We start from the raw sequence: 15117 nt of genomic DNA, 5'->3' as shown, positions 1-15117 counted from the left end.
TTTTTTGTCTCTGAAAAGCAACAACCAACAATTAGAGATGGGGGAATCTCATATGTCAGTGGGGCCTCTGATGAACTTACACCAGATTATATAATAACATGGAAGTGCAAATAAAGATTTTTAAATCTAGAAAAGTCTCAAGAGATTGGATTCTTTAGTAAGGTCTCCAGCCTTGGTTCTGGAAGCCTAGATTTCTGTTGTGGAGTCCGGTTAGTAGATGGTGGGAAAATGGGAAGCCCAATTTATACATCTGGACATATACCAGGTAGGGAGATTCCACCTTCCTTAATCAATGCAAGATCAGAACCTCCAAGTTTGGGCCAGAAGGAGGACTTCATGGTTGGAGGGGAGGGGCTAGGCTTCAAGCTTTTGCTCCCTATCTTCCGCTTTTCTTCCCTCCCTTCCTCCTTCTTTTTCTAAGATTTGTCATTTCCTTGGAGAATCCTATGGATCACTACTGCCATCTTCAATCTGGTCTCAGGAGTGCCATTTAAATCCTTTAAAACCCTGGACAGTATCCAGACAAAACTCTTGGAGTACAACCAAGGTAAGCTGGAATGTTCAACACGGCTCTACTAAAGACTGGGAAAGACAAGGGAGAAAACTTCAGGTGTGCACCACGAGCTTAGACTCTGTGCTTTGCTGACCCCAGGAGAGAAGAAAGTTTTCCCAAGACCAGCTAGTTTTCCTACCTAGCTTCTAGTGTCTTCCCATGCAGTGAGCGCAACCTCAGCTCCAGTACCCAAGAGCTCACTCCAATTCCATTTCTTGACCCCCAGAGGAAAACACCAGACCCTCTTATCTACCCAGATCCTTGCCTTTGCCATGTGATTGACAGCAGGAAAGACTTCCATCTTAGCTAAGACCTCACTCTCAACTAAAGATGGTGGTCTTGCCCCTAAGGCCCTCTTCAGTGTCACCATATCCAAATGTCCCTCAAAATTCCTCACTATTCATGAGTATGTACGTGCTTCTCTCTCTCTCTGTGTGTGTGTGTGTGTGTGTGTGTGTGTGTGTGTGTGTGTGAGAGAGAGAGAGAGAGAGAGAGAGAGAGAGATGGAATGTGTGTGTTTTGGGGCAGTGGTGAGGTTGCTGAGTGAGAGAGTGACAGGTACATGAAGGGAAAGGAGGAAACATGGGGGAAGGGAAAAAGGAGGAGAGGAGAAAACCTCTGCTTAGAATAAGGAAGAAAAGAGAGGAAGACTCCATGTGCACACACCCCAGATCCACCCCGGTGTAGCCCACCTGCCTGTCTCAGCTGTTGTCTGTGGGTGCAGAGCCTCAGGCCTGTGCCTGGAGTGAAAGCAGAGCAGGGCTCACTGATAATGGAGGTGGCCACAGCCATCCCAAGGCTATTCCACGGCCCACTTTTCTTTTCCTCACAAGGAAAGGAAGAAAGATGAGAAGAGAATGAGTTAATGGACAAACGAAGAGACAAAGATACCCAGAGTCTGGGAGAGATAGAGGGAAGAGAGGCTGAGGGCAGGGAGATGTAGCGAGAGGCTGTCGACGGGATGCCCAAAGAAACAATGGAGAAGGAAAGTGATCTGTCTGCCTTTACTTATTTATTATCACAGAGTAAACACATGATAGGAATCTGAATGGAGTAGAAGCTTTGGCATTACACATAGCCACAGGTAAGAGATGAGAGAAAGGAATGGGGAAAAGGGCCACACCAGGGGAAGAATGGCAGAGGATGGCCGAGATGACAGGCCTGTAACGTTAGTGTACACACATGCTCTGCAGATAAAATAAGAGAGAGAGAGAGAGAGAGAGAGAGAGAGAGAGAGAGAACGCACGTGATAGCGAATGAGCAAGCATCTATGTCTGCGCACTAACAAGAAAGAAAGATAGCATTCCTGAGATGGTAAGACAGGAAGGAAAACAGACACCATCTTTCCTTGTAATTTTCTGCTTTCTGTTCTTACCCACATAATATAATTCTGGGCATTTCTCACCCCAGCTATATACACTCATGGGCCCAAGTCCATAGGACAGAGGCTTTGGGCTACTCACAGGCTCTCCTCAGCCTCTGGGGACTGGGGTGCAGGGAGCTCGCTCCATTCCCCACCCTCCTAGAGACCCAAGTGACCTTCTCCAGGGTCCCTTCTACTGCTGTGCCCAGCTGTGACAGCTCATTCACCTGCACTGCTCCGTGTTCCTGAGCCATAAGCCTACAGATAGGCTGCCTCCTGACCCTAGACTTGGGCTGCCTGTCCCGGTAGCACTGGGGAGCTCATCAGAGCCAATGTTTTCATTATATTTACATTTCACAAAGGAGTGAAAGGATCAGCTTATAAAAGCAAAAGAAAGTTGACTGGGCCTTTTAAGACAACAGACTTATTATGTTCATGTGAATTTCCAGGAAGAAGCCTCTAATTAAAGCTTATTGCCTCTCAGCTGCCATTGGCTGGCACTGTGGCTTGTCCTTCCTGTTCATTAGAGCGCAAGGGCATCCTAGTGTGGCTGTAGCCTCACAGAGCCTGTGCCCACCTTCCGGCCCACTCCCCCACCTAGCTCTGGAGGATCCCAGTGCTGCCATGATGACCCCATCGCCTCCCTGAGTGTGACTTGGGATCCAGACAGGATATTACACCCGTGTTCTTGAAGGAAATGATAAGACCCTGGTCTACCAGTTGCATGAATGATTAATGAGGAGTAATTAGTCCATGTTTGTTAAGTGTTTTATAGACATAAAATGCTGGCTAAGAGCTAAATGAAGAAGCAAAAGCAGCTAAAGCCAAAAGACTTTACATCCACCCATAAGCTTCTCAGAGAATCCCAGAATGTTGGAGCTGAGGGAGGAAGGGATCCCAAAGACCATTTGCCCTGTGGTTTGCAAGCTGTGCATTGCAGGGCTTTCCAGGCAGCTGTGGAGCAATTCCCAGTGTTTCTTCCCCAAACAAATCACAACAAGAAAGGCAAACTAAAGTTCCACAAAAGCTATGCTCACAGCATAACCTGAAGACAGAGTGCCCCAAATGGCAAAATAACCATGAGTGAAGAGAGAAAAAGCATCACATCCCGGCAGTGCAGGCTCCTGAGCTCCCAAGTCTACGGCTATCAGCGAGCAAAGCAGGCGGCTCCCTCAGCATCCCCTCACAGTCCTCCACTCCGGACATTCCCAGACCCCTGATGTGAGGCGCTCTGTCCAGGGGTCCAGGAAGAGAGGAAGTAAAATGTCTCCCAGATCTTCAAAGGTTTGGTACCCCTCCCTGTGTCCCCCTTCAAACAAAACCAAAACCAAACCAACTCTGAGGTCAATTCTGTCCTTGGGGAAATTTAAGAAGCTTTAGGCCAAGGTACAGGGGATTTTGCAATCTCATATTTGTTAGTCTGTCCCTGATCTGGTGCCTACATTTTAGGAACTGAGCCCTTCTCTGCTTCATCTGGTAGATTAGGGCCCCACTGCTGGTTTCTGGTGTCACCTGGGTTCTGCGTGCCACCTGCCCATCCATGGCTTGCATTGAGAGGATTCCTTCCCTTTGGCACCAGCTTTCCAGTGGGTGACCCCAGGCCTGGCTGTACCTCCTCTTACCCATGTCCCTCTGTCCCCCTGGAATGGTGCTTCGCCAACATACCCTCTGATGTTCCCCCAATGGCAGAGAAGGGTGAAGTCACCTTCCAGAATCTGGGGAATCACTACGAGCAGAAAAGTTCTTTTATCTTAAATCTGTGCACACTTTTCATTGGAGCCCAGTAGATAGCCCTGAAAATTTTAAGAGAAAATGTCCCTGCACTCCAATCTGGAAAGATGTACCATGTTGATTCTGTGGGTTTGGAAACTCCCAGAACATCACTATATATTCTTGAGGTACTCGCATCCCAGTGTGAGAAGCGCTGGCCACACACACTTCACCTCAAGCCACTTGGTGGATCCTGCCCCCTCCCCATTTGCCCACAGCCAAATGCCTTTAGCCATCCCCTGTGTGGATGAGGCTCTGGAGGCAGTGCAGTGAGCCTGATCTCAGACCTATGGGGCAGAGCACTGGGAGCGGTGTTATCCCACCCCTCCTCCAGGGGACGTCCTGTCCTTAGACTTCACCGAGTCCCTGAGTTGTACAACTCACTGTTGGCCCGGTTTTTCTTGATGACTCATACCAACTGTTTGTACCAGGTTAATTAAGAGTTGCCAAGGCCATTGGATCAATACCACCATGACACACTCTTTGGACTTAGAGAAGAGTAGAACTAACCCTGTTTGATTTCCCACTAGGTTCCAGGCACGTAGGCACACAGACTAACTTATTTAATCCCCACATGGACCCTGGGGCAGGTACCATTGTCTTCATTTCACACATGAATGATCTAGTACTGCAGGATGTAATGGATGCATAGCACCCAAACAACTCGGGACCCAAATCTATGTTTTCCTCATCCAAATCCTATCCTCCTTCCACTATTCATTATGTGCTTTCCCTTGTTGTTCTTTCGGTTGCATCTTTTTGCCCGTTTCATCTGTTATGGCCTCTATCAAAGAATGAAAGAAACAGAATGGCGAGGTTGGAATATACGAATTTTTCTCTCAGCTGTTCCAGGAAGATGAAACGGGGCTGGGAGAGGTGGTGGATTGAAAGAGAAGTGTCAGTTTAGACATGGGTTATCATCTCCAGAATTTAATTATCTGGGTCTGCCCTGTTTGCCTCACAGCCCCAGGTTTTAACGAATGGCTACAGAAGGGCCTTAGAGACCTGAAGAGGGAATACAGCTTCACCAAGCCCCTCATTCATCACCAGCTGGAGCGATAGTCTCATTAATAACCAGGGCTTAATCTTCCGCATTCAAAGAGACTCCCATTACCCAAAACAATAATTTTTTTAATTACCCAGGCAGAGTGGCAATCGCATATTGAATACTAAGAATGATTTAAAGCTAATAAATACTTTTGGAAATTTCTTGAACATTTTAATGAATTAAAAGTTATGAAATATTTATAAGCAGTAACAACACCATTTAGTACCATTAATAAAATAAATACATTAGTCAGAGAATGAAATTCATTACTATTTTACTACTAGACATTGATGTCAATGACTGAATATTGCTCCAAATTACTTGTCAGATAGACCAATTATTTTAGTGTGATTAATCTTTTCAATTATTTCTTTTATGTAGTTGTAATTTGGAAGTAATTTTCTTTTGAGAGTACAATGACTTCAGCACACTGGTTCCTTATTTATTTATATTTCAAGACCTTTTGTGTCTGCCCCTATTTCCAGGTGATTTTCAATGGTCGAATATTTAAAATAGTCGCCCAAGCAGTCATTATTGTTCCTAAGCACTTCGTGGGGCATTTCTAATTGGCTTTATTAGTGATTATGAATAAGCCATTCCAGAGTACAGAAGTCTCTGCCAATAGCAGGTATGCATCAGTAGGGAGACGGGGGGCAGACAAGGTTCTTTTCTGGTTCCACAAGCTGGGGGCCTCGTTGTTTTACACCCCATGTTTAGTCAGCTTGAGGAGACAGTGTGATAGGCAGGTCAAAGGACTTTTAGGCTCTTCCCTTGCCTACAACCATCTCCACAAGATTAAACGGTCTTTCTCCTTTGGGGACACAGTGGATTCTGTGCACTGAGTCACAAAGGAAAAAATGACTATTAGAGATAAAAGCATACAGAAGCAGCTTCCTTCAAAATCAGAATGTAGATCTGGGCTGTCAGGGTCTTTGTTGGACATGGAATAACCTCTCCCTCGGCCCAAAGGTTCAAACAAGGCCCAGAGTGAGAGTGAAAGGTAGATTCAATTTACATGCCAATTAGAGAACTATTAAGGAATTATTATTAAAATTATTATGTGTGATAATGATATTATGGTTCTTTTTTTTTTTTTTTTTGGCGGTACGCGGGCCTCTCACTGTTGTGGCCTCTCCCGTCGCGGAGCACAGGCTCCGGACGCGCAGGCTTAGCGGCCATGGCTCACGGGCCCAGGCGCTCCGCGGCATGTGGGATCTTCCCGGACCGGGGCACGAAGCCGCGTCCCCTGCATCGGCAGGCGGACTCTCAACCACTGCGCCACCAGGAAAGCCCTCTTGTTTTTCTTAAAGAGTCTTTATCTTTTAGAGGTGTATGCTGAAATGTTTATGAATAGGATGATATAATGTCTGGGGTTTAGAAAAAGCAGTCTGGGAAGGAAAGAGTGCATTGGTGGGTTACAGCCAGCTCGTACTCATTGGCAAGAGCTGATTATCAAATTTTCAGAAATTTTGTGAGCAAGCTGATAGTTACTATTGAAAATTAAATTCTATAAACTAACAATTAAATAAAATATATTATTTAAAAGGTAATATATTAAAGAAAAAACAACAAAAAATAAAGTGAAAGGTGGGTGTGACCCTGCAAATATATAACATACCCTGGGCTAGCTGTGCAGAATTATTCAGCCCTGGTTCCAGAATGAGGACATTTAGCTCAGTCAGGGGACATGGGAGAGAGAGGAAGATGGTATTTACTGTGCCAAGTACTGTCCTAGGGGCTCTTCACACAATATCAGTTTGAATTTCCCAGCAAACCCATAATTATATATTATTAGCCCCATTTACTTATGAGAAAACCCAAACTCATAGATTAAAAACAAACTAACAAACAAACAAAAAACCTCTTCTGAGCTCAAAAGGGAGCTAAGTGATGGAGTTGGAATTCTACACTCATTCTGTCTGATTCCGAAGCCTGTAATCTCTCTCCTACATTGTAATAGCAAAACCTTTATTCACTGCTTACCATGGGAAAAACACTGTTAGTTGCTAACTGGGATATAGAGATTAAAAAAAAAGACACAGTCTTTTTAAAAATAGAACCTAGCATCCATCTATTGAGCAAGACATAAATAATTCTGGAAGGAAGTAGACTGTTCTAAAACAGAAATATATGGAAACACAATTCTGGGCTGAGACTTCTTGGAGAAGACAGTATTTGAGCTGAGATTTTAAAAGACATGTAGGACTGGGACAGGCAGATATTGGGAATGGAAGAGGGGGGCAGAGCTGGAGTGAAAGCTTGAGGTGGGGAGGCATTTGGGGAAATGTGAGTAGATCTCAGTGGCTAGATGAAATCATCATTTTAAACAGTATAGTCCACAGATAAATTATGGGTAAGAAGTTTTAGAAATTGGGAATTAAGAAGGGGACTATTTGGTAAACGGGGTTCACCCTCAACCTGGAAGACACAGTGAGAACTAAGTGAGGACACCAGGCTGTGGCTCTGATTCCTCCCTGGCTTTCACTTCCAAGCAATAGCTCCCACCACCGCACAGTTGATTCAGTCCCTTAACGAGACCAACCCAGGTGGTTGCCACCTGGGTGCCAGCGTCAGGTTGGCAATGCTGCAGCTCCCATCACCCACTTGGCATTTGGTTATCATTAACATGAAACGTTTGCAGTAGGCATCAGAAGAGCCAATTTATTTCTGTGAATAGTAGTTTCTCCATGAGAAACCAAGAAGCAGAAAGGGAGCAGCTTCATTTTTAAAGGCCTCAGGCCAGGTGAGGGCAGAGAAGTCAGGTAGCTCAGGGCAATATCTACAAACACATCTCCATAGCCATCTTCTCTTTTGACCCTCATGATTAAAGTCAATTTCAGGACAGCCATTGACATATTGTTATTCTTATTTTATTTTTATTTTTTTTGTGGTATGCGGGCTTCTCACTGTTGTGGCCTCTCCCGTTGCGGAGCACAGGCTCCGGACGTACAGGCTCAGCGGCCATGGTTCACGGGTCCAGCCGCTCCGCGGCATGTGGGATCTTCCCGGACCGGGGCACGAACCCGTGTCCCCCGCATCGTCAGGCGGACTCTCAACCACTGCACCACCAGGGAAGCCCTGTTATTCTTATTTTAAACTAAAAAACAATCAGTATGCCAATTCTGGGGGAGACCTTTAATGTCCCTTCTGATCCACAGAGTTGGCTAGTCTATGGCAAATAAGAGGCGGAAAGGGGACTTAAATCCCCTGATTGCTGGTTCAGCACTCATTCTGTGGTCTTTCTGAGAAAGGCGCATTGCAACTAGTTTGGAGGAAGACATCTCTACAAATGGAGCACATATTCAATACCTCTGGTGCACACTAAATATAAGCCAGGGAGGTCTTTTGGAAAGCAGTGTTTTTGCCGAGTAGAATGGAGATCTTAAAGCCACCACACCAAAACTCAGTCCTAAGCCAGAAACAAGTTTATATCAGTGTCACTATATACATATTGTGTTTAGTTTAGTACTGCTCAGTAAATATCTGTCGAATGAATGAGTGAATGCATGGATGGATAGATGGATAGATGAGTCTGCTACATAGAGAGCTTTCTGCTAGCAGCCCCAAGACAGTGTGTCATAGTAATCTTCATTTTCCAAGCACAGACTGAGGATCCTGCAGGGCATTGCTTGCTTTTGGAATAGAAAATGCCCAGTTTGGGCCAAGCTGCCAGGAGCCCATGAGGTAATCCTTCATTTTACCCAGCTGGATTTTGGAGCTTACTCTAGAGGCTAATTGGTTCCACATGGCTGGCCAAAGCTTAGAATCTGTTTGTTTAGCTTCTGTCATTTCCTCTTGTCAACTCTTGGCCTAAGGAGGACACCCTCCACTGCCCATCACTGTCTTTGGTGAAGTAAGAAGAGAGAGAGGAGACAAGGCCGGGAGATGCCACACATGTTTTACTGGAAACATTCATACCAGCTCCATACCTAGCATCTCAAAGCCAGGACCCACGGTGACAAAAATTTGTCTTGTGGAAATGGCCCATATTCAAAGTACAATAGCCTTGGGCTTAGTCTTAATCATTTAAAGAAGGTATGGTTAATGTAACTACTTTTGTCTATCACATTTTAAATAAGTACAATATGATAGGATCAAAAAGCTGGAGTTAATACGAGAGTTGAAAATCAGACTGTCCAGGGGTTCTCAAACTGTACTTCATGAAAACCCATTTGGAGCGTGTGTCAAGGGCTGTGGAACGGGTGGGTTTCCCACCCTCACTTCCTCAAGGGCAGCTCTGCTTGTGTAATTTTATATACTGGACTTCTATATAAGACTTTACTTGAATTAAGAGTTCAGACTCTAAAAAATGTTTAAGGACTATGGATCTAGTTCAAATGCGCTCATTTTAGGCCCAGAGAGGTTAAGGTATCTGTGCATCTACAACTCTTCTGGGACACGTGTTTTAAGGTATCCATGGTGGTCAGATTGCATTTGACACCTTGGATTTCTTCCCTTTCCTGAACTACAGAAGTTAGCGAAATACCCACCCTGCCCTGCACCATGGGTAATGTGAAGATTCTGACACCCTCTCTGAATGGATCAGAAGAGGTAATGTGTATAAAGATGTCTTGATAGGGTAAGGGATTAAGAGCACTTCTTGTTGAGAAATCTGTTAGTGAGCTGAATGTGGCTCTGACCTGGGAAATCTCAGCTGTGAGATTCTTGCAGGTTCATTAGAGAGAAGTGGAACTGTGGTGACCTGCAATAAAATATGTTTACGCTTACACTGGAGCCAGTTTTAGTTCCTTGATTTGCCCACTGTTGATTGGGGTGGGGGGTGGTCCTCCTAAACTGCCTTTGACCAATCTGGGCAGGGAGAGGGAAATTCTGAATTGGTTTCTTAGAAAAAGTGAGAACTTGACAACCATGAGATGGAGATAGAAAGCACATTGGGCTAATCAGTAATTTAGTATGTCAAAGTTCAAGGTAAATCTTTGGGTGTTTGTGCATTCAATTTCCACATGGTGAGGGAGGCAGATTAGATGCTTTCTGAGGTCCTTTCCAGCAGGGACCTTCTACAGGTAGCAGCAATGTGTGGTAGATAAGAGCATGGATGCTGGAGCCAGTTGGAGGCAAAGCTGTGAGACTCTGGGTAAATTACTTAGGTCTCTGTGCCTCGATCTCCCCATCCATATAATGGGAGTGATGATAATAATAATGTATACCTCACAGCAGTAAGGATTTAATGAGTTAATATAAGCAATGTGCTTAGAACAGGACCTGGCACATAGAAGGTGCTAGATGGGTGTTTGCAATATGTATTTTTATGAGCTGGTCAGAGGCACACTGATAGTTTTCAAATCCTTTTCAGTATGCTAGTCCTGCCATCCTGGCATATGTCTTTCTGTAGCTTTCTCTGAACATGAGGGGTCCCGATGAGTGTCCTTCACAATCCTATTGCTCTGGGTCGTCTGCTGAAGAAAGGTTGTTGTGAAAGGGTTCAGGGTTCCCTGAGAGCCAGGGCATGGGTGTCTCTAGGAGCTGCTATCCCTCCCCTCAGTGCTGAATATACACACTGCTCTTTCAAGATGAGGGGAAAACCTCTTCCAAGTAATTTCCACTCGCTGCTACTTTCTTTCGGGAGTCGTAGCCCAAAGCTATAAAAGCAGGAGTAGCATTTATCAACTGATTGATTAGCCAATCAGTCAACAAGTATTTACATTGTGTTTCATATGTATTTAGCATGGTGTTAACTGCCCCCTGGAGAAATAAAATAGAAGACAAGGTTCTGAACCTCAGGTTAGGGTCCTAAAATGACTAGTTGAGAAACAATTATAAAACAGCTACTAAATTTAGATGCAGAGAGCAAAGTCTTCTGAAAAGAATTTCTTTAGCTGAGAATGATGTTCTGGAGGGTTTGGGCTCCAAGCTAGATCATAAATGATCAATCAGTGTTCAGAATGAAAGGCCTGGGACCAAGTAGGCCACTTCTGGCATAGTGTACAGAACACCAGTCTGACTAGAGGACAGAAGGTGTAGAGAACAGAGGGCATAATGTTGAACAGATACAGGGGGGCCAGATTGTAAGAACCTTGGAAATCAGGCAGAGACACTGGGGCTTTCCAGGCAAGATTGAGCAGTGGTGAAATACCAAGGTCAGAGTCAAGATGGTCCAGCTCTACCATCAACTGGCTGGGTGATACCCAGCCCATCATTTTCCTGGCTCCAGGAAATGAGTGAGGTGGTCCATTCTAGCTCTCATATTTCTGATGTGGTAGACAATAAGAAGTTACTGAAATTCTCATGAAAGTGCCACAAGAGAAAGGAATTTGGGGGAGATTTTCCTGGTAATGTGCGAAGGATGGATAATGATATCAGGGAGACCAGATGGCTATTGCCAAAGTCCCAGTATGCATATGTGAAGGCCTGGATAAGGCACATGGCTGAGGAAATGAAGTCAGAAGGATAAACTTGAGAAGCAGTAACAGCAGCATCTAGATAGCAACAGATAGAGTGTGAGGCAGCCACAAGCCTAGAGCTCAAGACTTGACCATCTGGATGTAGGGATAAGAGGAAGAGTCAAGGATAATTTTAAGGTTTCCAGTAATATATAAAACTCCAGCCTTTACACATTCCATTAAGGCAGCAGAATGTCATGGACAGAATACTGGCTTGGTGATCCAACTGACTTGGGATTGAGTTTGGCTCTACTTTTCCCTAACTGAATGACTATGGCAACTTTAGAAACTTCTGTGAACTTCAGTTTCCCCATATGTAAAATGAGGATAATAGTACCTATTTTTTAGTATTATTGTAAAGCCCACAGGAGGTAACTAACACATGTAAAAGGGTCAGCATTTTGCCTGTGCACATGGTAAGTGCTCCATAGATGTGAGCTTTTAGTGCTTATTAACTGAGTGGCTATTAACTGTTACATACTGTGATAGGTGTCAGGATTCAGAGAGGAAAGAGGCACGACCTCTGCCCTGATGCCACCCACAGATAGATATCATCTCCTATGCCAGGAAAATTGTCCAACTTCCCCTTTCTCCAGTTTAATTAAAATGGCACCTCTTTTCACATGGGACAAGGAAGGGTTGTAGAGTTCTAAAAAAGTAGACCAGACAACCTGAAAACCTATTAACAACCTGGCTAGCATGTCATCAGCATCACCCCCTCAAAGATATTACTTCTCTCCTCTTAGCTCCTCCTCTTCATGACCTAACTAAAGCAATGACCGGGCTTCCCTGGTGGCGCATTGGTTGAGAATATGCCTGCTAATGCAGGGGACACAGGTTCAAGCCCTGGTCTGGGAGGATCCCACATGCCTCAGAGCAACTAAGCCCGTGCGCCACAACTGCTGAGCCTGCACGTCTGGAGCCTGTGCTCCGCAACAAGAGAGGCCATGATAGTGAGAGGCCTGCGCACCGCGATGAAGAGTGGCCCCCACTCGCCGCAACTGGAGAAAGCCCTCGCACAGAAACGAAGACCCAACACAGCCAAAAATAAATAAATAAATAAATAAATTTTTTTAAAAAAAGCAATGACCTCAGAAAACACAGACATTTGTCTATATCAAATAGGCCTTGAGTATGCCTCCAAAACAACTCTTTCCCTTTAAATATATGAGGGTAGCTTTAGGGTGCTTCTTATGTTTGCAACTTGTCCACACCAACTGATATGCACCTGAATTTGTTCCATAACAGGAGGAAGAGTTAGAAGCTCTCAGGACACACTGGGATCACTTTGTTCTTCTCTGCCTTACACAGATGCACAGTGATCCCTTCACAGCCCTTGGTGGCCACAGGATTCTAAGCCTGAGAAGGAGCGTAAAGGACACCTGCTTCCCTATGGAAACCATCTGTTCTTGGACTTGGAGCCTCTGAAGGAAGGTAGCTGGGCCATGAGAACCTCCCTAGGTCTCTTGGCCAGTCCACTTCCCCTAGGGAATCAGATGAAGACTTCTTTTCTCCCTCCTTAAGAGAGTGTCCTGCCAGAGGAAACACTTTCTGGATCATTAGAGAAAGTTAGAGAGGTCATCTCTCTTGGCTTCATAAGGGTAGAGAAGCAGAAAAGAAACACGTCTTTTAAACTGTGCAACAGGTCACTGCAAATGCAACATAAGCTACAGAGGAAAACTTTTATAGCTGAAAGGAAGTTCTAAGGGATGAAAATTGTGCACAGCTGGCTGAGATCCTTCAACAGTACACAGAATTTTTGCAGGGCTATTTGTGCTGGGCCTGATATCTGGAGTTTTGTAGTCACTTATTCCCTTCTTCTGATGTTGTTCAAATGTAATTAGGCCAATTCTGGGAACTAATGCCTTCTCCTTGACACATTCTTGTTAACTGGCTCCATTTCAACACATGGCCTCTTTTGGACAGTACGTAGGTAGACCCTTGACATCTGTGAGGACTAAGATGTCCAGAGAGGTTCACAAATCCCTAAGCTCGTGAGTGTGGAAACATTTGTACAAGCTCCTGGCTTTCTCCCAAACCACATGTTTCTTGTACAGTGCCTCACATCACAGGCTAAGCAACTTTTCACCTTGAACTGAAGTTCAATCTGTCATGTTATGGTGACTTCTCTTTTTCCCACACATAAACCAGTTTTGATTAAAGAAAAAAAGAAACAAATACGCATTTTCAAAGTTCTTGCAAGGCCAGCAATGAATGAAGAGCTACAGCAACGTAAGGAACTGGGTGGTCAGTGGGCTCCCTACCTAAGGGAGTCCGTTTTGTATACCAGCTCCAGATTCAAAACAGGGCCTCTACCTGCAACAGATGGCTGTGTGTTATGGGCCTTCATGGTTGTTCATGAACAGTCTAAATGGAGAGGTTAGGTCTGGGAGTGCCACAGGCTTCCTTCCTGTCAACACTTCATTCTTGGGCCTCCAGACCACAGGTTCCATGACACAGGTGAGAGCTCCCTTCCCAGTGAACCTCTGGGAAGAGGCAGGCACAGCAGGAGAACAGTGGCAACAAAAGGAACTTTTTTCCTGAAGATTTGTATAATTCAATCCCATCTTGTATACCCTCTACATGTGGGAAATAATAAAGGATGTTTATAATTATGACCCTAGGTCTTCTGAAGAATCAAGGAAAGATCGACCTCATATATGTATTGATGGTCTATCTTATCCTGCATACCAATCAGACTTGAGGCAACGTCTAATGCAAGATACATATAAAATATGATCTTGAAAATAAGAATAGACGATCAAAGACTCTGTAGAAGGGGGGAAATAAGCTCAACAAAAAGCTACACAGATATAATTATTGTGATTAAGTATTGCATTTAGTTCAGAGTTTCCTGGCAACAAAGGCAAAAAGAAAAAAAAATCAACAAATAATTCTTCAGGAGAGAGATGCCCTCTTTGGTAATAAATTTTGAAATAAATTCACAATGTAGGGCTTATGCAAAAGAAATTCAATGACACAGTGGACCATGCCCTAATGATTTTTACAAAATAAGCAAAAAAATTCACATATAACCATTTCCCACATTGTCCCTTAATGACAGCTTAAATCAAATCATTAAAAATACACAGTTGTAAATTTTACCTCAGGAAAAAAAGTAAAATACTAATCATTATCAAGTTAGCGGGGTGGAGATATAGGTGAAACAAAAATGGCAGAATGTTGATAATTGTTGAAACTGGGTTGAGGGTACATGGTGGTTCACTGCACTATTCTATTCATTTGTAAACATTTGAAAATTTCCACAAAACAAAACAAAACCATAGCTGAAACCATTTGACAGCCAGGGGAGTTAAGCTAATGTGTTATCTAACAAAGACTATATTCTATTTGATAAAGTTTTAAGTTAAGCAGATATAATACTATACTCAATCTTTGAAAATTGATCAGCTGAGCTATGGAGCACTTGGCAATACTCAGAATCAGACCCAAAGCAATGTAGACATTTCTATATAAGTGTACACATTCCCAGCTAATCATGGCGGCAGGTTATTGACCCACTTAAGACAACAAGCTACCAAGGAGTGGAGGAGAAAGCCAAATTCAGGTACCTTCGCTGCAGTTCTTCAGGGCAAAGAAGTCCACTGCAGACAAGCTTCGGTTTCCACTCGAGATGTATTCCAGGGCCACTCGGAACGGGTTCTCTGGGCGCCCAATTCTTCCCTGCAGCACAGTCCAACTGGTTGCATTGGAAAGCAGAGGGGAAAAGCATAGAAAAACAGTGATGAGAAGCAGACCTAACCTGCAGAGAGGTCCTACCCCTGCACTGGCCCACATTCTTCATGCTGCACCAAGGGGTGGAACCCTTTTTCCTCTTTCTGATTGTGCTGAGGCTAACCCTGTGTGCTTATGTAAATACTGCCTTAGGACAAATTCTTAGAACCTGGGTCAAAGCGTTATGTACATTTAAAACTCTGAGGATGGTGACTCTGACGGCAACACACACACATTTGTTTCTTTC

At 44.2% G+C, this 15117-nt stretch overlaps 1 protein-coding gene across 1 annotated transcript in view; it reads right to left on the bottom strand.

Annotated features, from left to right (window-relative positions):
* The window catches only part of ALK (ALK receptor tyrosine kinase), a 202644-nt gene extending 187880 nt beyond the window's left edge, over positions 1–14764 (bottom strand). The window contains exon 1 of the mRNA XM_059078666.2: positions 14708–14764. The gene's annotated coding sequence lies outside the window, so the exon portion shown is untranslated. The remainder of the gene's footprint in view (positions 1–14707) is intronic.
* Positions 14765–15117: the final 353 nt, after the last annotated feature.

Source organism: Kogia breviceps, chromosome 11 (assembly GCF_026419965.1).
Source record: "Kogia breviceps isolate mKogBre1 chromosome 11, mKogBre1 haplotype 1, whole genome shotgun sequence".
In the NCBI taxonomy this organism is placed as follows: domain Eukaryota; kingdom Metazoa; phylum Chordata; class Mammalia; order Artiodactyla; family Physeteridae; genus Kogia; species Kogia breviceps.
This window is presented reverse-complemented; position numbering and strand designations above follow the sequence as displayed.